This window comes from Lactuca virosa, chromosome 7, assembly GCF_052849685.1.
Source record: "Lactuca virosa cultivar CGN04683 chromosome 7, Lactuca_virosa_CGN04683_v6, whole genome shotgun sequence".
Taxonomy (NCBI): Eukaryota; Viridiplantae; Streptophyta; class Magnoliopsida; order Asterales; family Asteraceae; genus Lactuca; species Lactuca virosa.
The window spans coordinates 110,723,979-110,732,695 of record NC_136432.1 but is presented as its reverse complement, the minus strand read 5'-3'; positions in this window follow the sequence as shown (position 1 = coordinate 110,732,695).

Here is an 8,717-nt window from a genome sequence, read left to right as displayed (position 1 = left end):
TGGCGGCTATGCCACTTAGTGTCTGTTGAGTAAACCCTGGCAACGATGGATTTCGTGTCGATTCCTTAGGATGATCCTTAGGAATGAATGAACAAGGAATAGCTAATTCTTAGGGTAGATCCTTAAGAGTAAAGAAGATGATGGGGATGGGTAATTGGGTTGATTGTTTGATGTTTAACATAATAATTATATTATTGTGGGTTGAAAACCCTATGTACTCACTAGGTTTCCCAACCTGACCCACTCAAGCTTATTTGTATCACAGGTGTCGATATGAAGCTACTTTACATTGAGGGATTTAAAAGAGATGTAGATCACTAGTGTAATGAATGTAAGATCTGTTTATGCTTATGTTTCTGTATTGACGATGACATCCCAAATGTTTTAAAATGGATAAAAATATATTTCTTCGGAAATGCTTTGATAACGTATTTATCATGTTTTTTCTGGGAACAAATTCAGCAACATTTTTATTAAAAGAGGTACTCTGATTTTTGATAAAGCATAAACAAAATCGGTCTTTTCTGGCCGTGAAAATTGGGATGTCACATGTGGACATGTGGCTTCGGTAGGGTTGAGGTTGCACTATCTCGTGTAGTGACCAGCAAACCCTGGAGTATGCCAGATATGAGCTGAGGGCCGGGAAGGCATACCAGACTTATACTGAGGACTCATTAGCATACCAGATACGAGCTGAGGACCAAGTGGTATGCCAGACTCGTACTGAGGGCAAGTCTCATATGATCCAGTTGTAGGACTGCAGAGGGCAAGCCAGATGTGAGCTGTGGGCCGGAAGGCAAGCCAGATTCACGCTGTGGGCTCACGGGGTAATCCAGTCTGTAGAGTTGTGGACCCAGTACATGTTATTTATATATGTGTTATGTGCAGTGTATCGGTATTTTGGGGGAACTCACTAAGCTTTTTGGCTTACAGTTTCAGTTTATTGTTTCAGGTACATCAGGGGATTGTGGCAAGGCAAAGGCGTAATCATACAACTCCTCATGTTTTGTTTATGTTTCTGGGAATACTCTGATATTACACATTTTGAAAACAAGTTTGTAATGATTTAATGGTTTTGAAATGTTCTTAAAAGTTCAAATTTGGCATGATTTTAGGGGTGTTACATCTAGACAAAATTGCAAGAATGGTCCCTGTGGTATGTCAAAACTAGCAATTTTGGACCAAAATGGGTTTGGCTCGCAAGGATGGTCCAATAGTTTCATTTTGTTGCGAGTTTAGTCCAAAAATTTTAAAACTTTTTATAATGACGGATTTGCCCTTGGTATTTTCCCTTTTTCAATTTTTTTATTACAGAAATAAAAAAGAGAAAAAGAAAAAAAAGAAAATCTCTCTCTCTCTCTCTCTCTCTCTCCTCGACCTCCCTTTCATCTCCAACTCGTCTATCTCCCTCGTTTCTCACTTTTCCGGCAAAGAGAGCCAGCACAGTCGACTGTGGCAGCTCCTCCGCCTCCCCCTGTCGTGACCCACCACCATCCAATATCCCAAATCCAAATCCACAATGGGTGTTCTTCGTTCTTTATTTTGGATCTGAAATAAAACACAAACAAAATTACCACAAACAAAATTAACACATGTCTGGAAGTGGATTTGCAAAACGAAGAACCTTCACTTTTATCGATTTTGTTCAATTTATTAGATTAAGTTTACAAATCTTCCAGACTCTAAACGCACACATACATAGTTACACATACATCAAGATTAATTTGATTTAAACAACGGAAACAAAGCTCAATCTCATTAATTATGAAGTCGATTAGAACTAAAAACATACACACGCAAATATGAATATGAATCTCAAGAACACTCATTTTTTCCTGAGTTCAAGAACAAGAACATCACATTCACAAACCTATAAATCATTTTTTCTGGTATAATGAACTGCCCTTCCCCACCACCTGAATCGACATTAAGAAATATTTTAAACAAAGATAGAAGAAGAAGAAGGAAAGAAACATAACAAACACAACAATAACAAATCTCAACCCTAGATTACGATTTCAGTTGTTTTCTGCGGCACATTCACTCAAAATAGCCACTGGACGAACAAAGTTGGGGATTTCTGACCCTCTTAGAAAGAGAAAGCTTAGGAGAAAGATGAACAGTCAATGAAATCCATAAGGAGAGTTATGGCTCTAGAAACCGCCGCCTGAAGCACAACCACAACCACCTGAATTCGGTAGGAGAGAGTTGAAGAGACACAAGAGAAGACGAAAAGAGACAGAAACATAGATCGGATATCGGAGCTACAACCCTTCATAAACGTAGATCGAACAAATATGGCGCCATCAGAAAACCCTTCATCAGAGAAGGCGGAGGGACGTCTCTAGTGGTGGACAACGCCATCGTCTTCGTCGGAGAAAACCCTTGATCGTTTATGAAAGCTTCGACATAGATGACAGATTTGAGGGTAATGAGTGCTTGGTGGTCAACTAAGAAGACGAAAATGGCAGATTTGAGGGTAAGAGACATGTCTCCGGTGGATGTGCAATTTTCCGGTGAATAAAGATTGAGCGCATCTAAGAGAAAATGGAAGTGTGGGAAGAAGATGAATAGGCCGAGTCTTGGAGAGAGAGAGAGAGAGAGTTATTTTATTTTTGTTATATTTTTAATTATTTTTTAATTACATGTAATAAACTAAAAATAAAAATTAAACAATAGGGGCAAAATCGTCTTTACAAAAAAATTTAAACCAAATTGGACCAAACTTGCACAAAAATGAAACTATTGGACCATCCTTGCGAGCCAAACTCATTTTGGACCAAAGTTGCTAGTTTTAACATACCACAGGGACCATTCTTGCAATTTTGTCTTACATCTACAATATATAAAGTACTTGTCTAATATCTCCCCGCAAGCTAAGGCCGGGATGAGACCTTTAGCTTGTTTTGTAAATGTAAAAATCTTTGAGACGACAATGGTTTAGTGAAGATGTCTGCAATATGGTCATCTTTGGAAATTAATTTAACATACAGGTTTCCTTGAGCGACTTTTTCTCGGACAAAATGAAAATCGACTTCAACATGTTTTGTTCTCGCGTGAAACACTAGATCCGCTGACAGGTAGGTCGCACACAGATTAGTACACCATGATGTCGGGGTTCTTTGCGTAGGGACTCGAAGTTCATGTAACAAGGACTGTAAGTTCAGCGACTGTATCAACTATGGCTTTGTATTCTGATTCGGTTGATGAACGTGAGACGGTCTTTTGCTTTCAAGCGGACCAGGAGATGACATTCGATCTGATATATATAGTATATACCCATGTGGATCGACGATCATCTGGACAGCCAACCCAGTCCGCATCAGAAAAGGCATTGAGGTTAGTAAAAGTGGAATCGGTGTAGGCATGGAGAGAAGTTCCAGAATTTTGATGGATGCGAAGACCGTATGCGGAGGTTCCCTATAAGTACCGGAGGATACGTTTGATGGAAGGTTTCTGTCCTATCCTACCCGTTCGGCTAACGACCCTCCACTACTCAAGAGTGCGGTGGGTAAGAGTGGATACCCATTCAATCGTCATTTTATAGGCAATTTCCTTAAACACCCCTTATAGACCAGCTTCGTGAATGAGGCCTACTAACGGTAAGACTGACTGTTTACTCATACATATATATAATATTAGACTTTTAATGTTATATATAGTATAGGGTGTATTTTACACTTTTAAAATACTAGGTGGTCTAATTTAATAAATTATACTTTTAATTTAGTTAAAAGTAAACCAAAACTTTATGGAATTATTAAATCTCTTTTAATTATACACTTTAATTAATTAATAAAACCATAAGGATGTAATTTGAACTTTTTCAAAAATACGAGGGTTTTAGAATTTAACATTTCAAAATTAAACTTTTAATTAACTTTTAAATTCCAAAACTTGAGGGCAAGTTTTGAAACATTTCAAAACATTAGAGTTTAGAATTTAAATATTTCAAAATTAAACTTTTAATCAAAAATTTAAATTCCAAAACTTGAGGGCAAGTTTTGAAACCTTTCAAAACATTAGGGTTTAACTATTTAAATTTCAAAAACAAAACTTTTAAGTTCAAATTTAAACTATAAAATCTAAAGGGGAAAATTGAAACTTTTTCACAAGATAATTCAAATCTAAATTACAAATAATCAATCTTTATCTAATAAAAAAAAAGATTATCTAAATTTTGACAATTATCTTCTATTTTGGCAAGGATAATCACCCAATATCAATAAAAATCGGATCTTATGAATTAAAAACGTTTATGGTAAGTATCCCAAGCCAAAACAGCAAGAAAATCGCCAAAAAACGCTGCCAGACTCATGGACTTGCCGAGTCAGGGACTGGACTCGCCGAGTCGGCCTGACTCGCCGAGTTCATCCACTGACTCGCCGAGTCGGAAGGCAGAGGGCAAAAAAACTTCGTTTTCATGCAATTTTAGATCAAGTAAGCACCAAATTCACTAACAAACAGCCCTAGGATCTGATACCACTGATGGGTTTCGAGCAATACATCAATGCTATGGTGTACATGCAAACCCTAATAGCTTTGGATCTAGTTTGTCTAATGAACATGCAATTGGTAATCCAAAGCCATAAACCCTAGATCTAATAAACTATAACTGAAATTAGAGTTTAGATCTTACCTTTGATTGTTATATAGCAATAACAATCAATCCTTGGCTTCAGAAAGCTTAGTACCTCAAGTGTTGCACCTCTAATGGAGTCACAAACACCACTAAGCAACTTGGATGAAGAGGGAGGAGAGAGGAGGCACCAAAAACAGCTGGAAACCCTAAAGGATTAGTTCACCATGTTTTTGGGGCATAGGGGTCCTTTATATACATGTAGGCTATTAGGGTTTTCAACTAGGAAACCCTAATCTGACTGCTTAGGCCTTAAGCAGTCCAATGGACCATTCCAGAAGGCCCTTGGACGATTTCTTTATGGACCTCCATATAGAATTCGTCCATTGCCATCTAATGGATCCTAAGCCCAACTTTGTAACTATCTTATAATTACAATACCAGTCCCTTTAATTTTATTAATCTCTTTTAGCCACAAAATTAATTCTTAATTAATTCTTGACTAATATTAATTAAACAATATGATTTCTCCTTTAATATATTATTCTCATAATATATTAATAAATCATAATTAAACCTTTTCTCTCTCCTTAATTCATCCTACATATTGCTATGGTGAAGGCAACTCAAAAAGACCATGCTCATAATCGGGTCAAGTACATACCAAAATAGTTATGGACTTAGACACTAATTCAACAGTCTCCCACTTGGATAAGTCTAATAACTATTTTGCATAACTTCAGAACCTGATCAGCAATCGTAGCTTTCAAAAGACGCTGTCAACTCTGATCTTATCAGATACGCGTGTCCTTTAGATAAGGGATCATATATTCCTCCATTCTACAAGATATCGTATAGACGCGAGACATGGATTTAAATCATTCTCTCTGTCTATGTATTGTTTCCCGACATCTGATTTATGACGACTGACAACAGACTACAATTGAACACATCAACTTAGTCCCGGCTTGGCCAAGCGCTAAGGGTGTCATCACAAAATCATCGAGAGGCCCACAAATATCGCTTTTATCCCACTTTGGGTAAAAGGAATGGATAAACTTCGACTCAAATGCTCGCTTGCAATTACTAATCGAATCACACACAACAATAAGTTTTATAACACCAAGTTACTGGTGCGTTTACTTATCATCAATGTGCAACCGACCAGCAAATAACAACTCACACGTCTCGATTTCAAGAATATACAATGTTATCATCTCACTAATCACCCGTGATAAATCCATGAAGTGATTCAAGTGAGCATGGGTTCAATCCAATACTTTAATCTTATCAAAGCACTCATGAACTCTGCAACAAACTTGTGCTATGTCTAAATACTTTAGACAATCTACAGACAAATTCATGACAATCTTACTTCATACCTACTTCCAACGTATGACCGACTGTGGAGGTTTGAATAACCCAGTTATTCTGGAAGTCAAAACATGCAAAGTGAAACGTAATAATAATATTAATCCTATATGGCCCCAAAACTTTTGAGCGTAAATAAAAACACTTTTATTTAAACACCATATTGATTACTCATTATTCATTGCTTACTGTTTCAGAAAATCAACTTATTACTCGAATTATAACCACAATTATCCCATGCTCCAAGCATGCATACTTTGGTTTCCTATGGTCCATACTTTGAAAAATATATCAATTGAAAAACTTTTCCAATGAAACTCATTTCACAATCCCCTGATCATTAGCGTAAGAATACTAAATTCTTGCCACTTTTAGAATATGTCAGATTCTAACATTTTATGCAACGAACCTTTCATAAAGTCATAGCACAAAAGTCACCAGGACTTGGCTAATGAAATTACTAAGTTCTCTATCAGAAATTGTTACAAACAATTCTATAGATGTGATGTCTCTCACTCAAAGTACATTCCTTTGAACATCCTTTTGCATAAAAGTTTCTGATCTACATAGATTCTTAATTTCCAACTCCCATTTATGGAAACATTTCCATATTTGCTATATGACAACTCATTCTTAATAGAATCTTATCTATTCATAATAATGTCAATATAGTCCATCCAGTACTATACTTCCAACTACTCACAATCGACAAATCCTCAGTGAACCTTAGATCGTCCTTTGATAGTTGTTTAATTATTTTAGTCAAAACCGATTCTAGTCCTTTTTCCCTCTTAATGCCCTAGGCATTTGGAAAATTTCAGAATGGTCAAATATTATAGCATATGCAATCGATCCCATACCCGAAGTGTATTGGACACGATGCACAATGTCTCACATAAAGACGTGATACTTTATCATCCTTCTGCCATAATATTTTATGTGCCATGTTCCCACAATTCGAACTATGAAGAGGGATGCCGTAATCATAATCGAATTTTGAGAATGCACTATGTATCCTTGACTAAATTTATTAACATTTCTCGATCTATGCTTTAGAATTTTGAAACGAAGTATAATATTCTCTCCCTTAATTATAACAAAACAACTTTTCAACCCTTGCAACTTTGCAAAGTGAATCTTTGTTTTCTATAATTAATATCGCTAACCTGCAATATTTACCATAATAATCATGCTCCCACTAACATGATGATTATTTTCTTACCAACATAACACTTATGCTCCCACTAGCTTTGACATGTATTCAGAAAACAATTGAACTTCTAGAAAACAATGCTTATTGAATTTCTCAAGTTTATATTTCTAATACCTAATACTTTGATAAGCCTTTATCAAAGCTTTTAAAGCTCATACACCTTTGCCTTAGATAGCTCACATGTGTGTCTAAACAATTCAGAATTTATGTTACTAAGTCCCAGATGTTCAGACTAATTGCCAAATCTCACAATTCGAATTATGAAAAGGGATGCCGTAATCATAATCGAATTTGAGAATACAATTTTCACAATTGCTGTCTTCTTAAAATCTCTCTTAGTGAAAGCATTTCCTCACAATCATTTTCATGAAGGAGGAAACCTTATGACACTTAGATTTTATGATGTATGTGTTCCTATCCATGTGAATTTGTCAAAACGAAAGTTTGCGACACATTCAAAACCATATGGACTGAACTTGTTCAATCTTGATTTCTTGCGTCATGGTAACACGAGTGCCCACCATGTCTTCCAAGAAACTCACCCCTACATATCAATGTACTTTCCATTGATCAAGGTGCTTTGTCTTTATGCATTCAAATAAGAACTCATAGAACTCACATGCACAATTAACTCAACTGGAATGGCGCAGAAACAAGATAATGTCAACACGATAGGTTATAAACCTCAAGTCGTGTGCTAGTGATGATTAACTAGGTTTATTCTTGGTTTGTTCTTGAAAACTTTTCAAGACCATTAAGACTCCCACTGACTCCTTGACATATAAGATTCTCTTGTCAAGAAACATTTCTTGACAAACAAATATTCAAGATTTAGTGTAGCCTTTTGTCAAGTTTAACACTTCACACAATTGGTCTTGGTTGGTCTTTGTCTTATCCAAGACATCACAACTTACCAATTTAAAAATGTGCAAGAATAAGAGAACTTTTCCAAATTCCACATTTGACGAGTGTTATAAACCTACTTAAGTCTTGTCACTCAAGTCACAATCTTGACTCTAAGACTTGATATTGGAACGAAGTATGATTAACTTCTTGATTTAACCATTTCCACAATTCTCGATTCCTCTTCTTAGACATACAAATACACTAAGACTCACTTAGAGGATCAATTGAGATATGGTTCTTAATCATTAAGACTTATCATAAAACACAATAAAAGGTACTCTCCCTTCTTCTTAGAATAGAGAAACTTTTATCTTTCTGCCTACTTGATTCTTCTTATTCGTTCTGCTACTGATTGGAACTCTTTCAATCAACTCAGAATTATACTTAATCTTATAAGTATAACCATATTTACTAAACTTTATTAAATCATGACGAATATCTTTATCACTCTTGTGGTGGACTTGATCAACGCACAACCTAGTGTACTTGATCTCCTAGTCCTTTTCTTGACACTTTGTCAAAATAGTCTAATTTCCAAATATGAAGCTTCTTATTCATCATGCAACCAAGTTGTATGATTCCAAGTTTCTGTCCAATTGAAACTTGGGCGATGAGAATCTTCCTTACAATTGGAAAATTTTCGACATT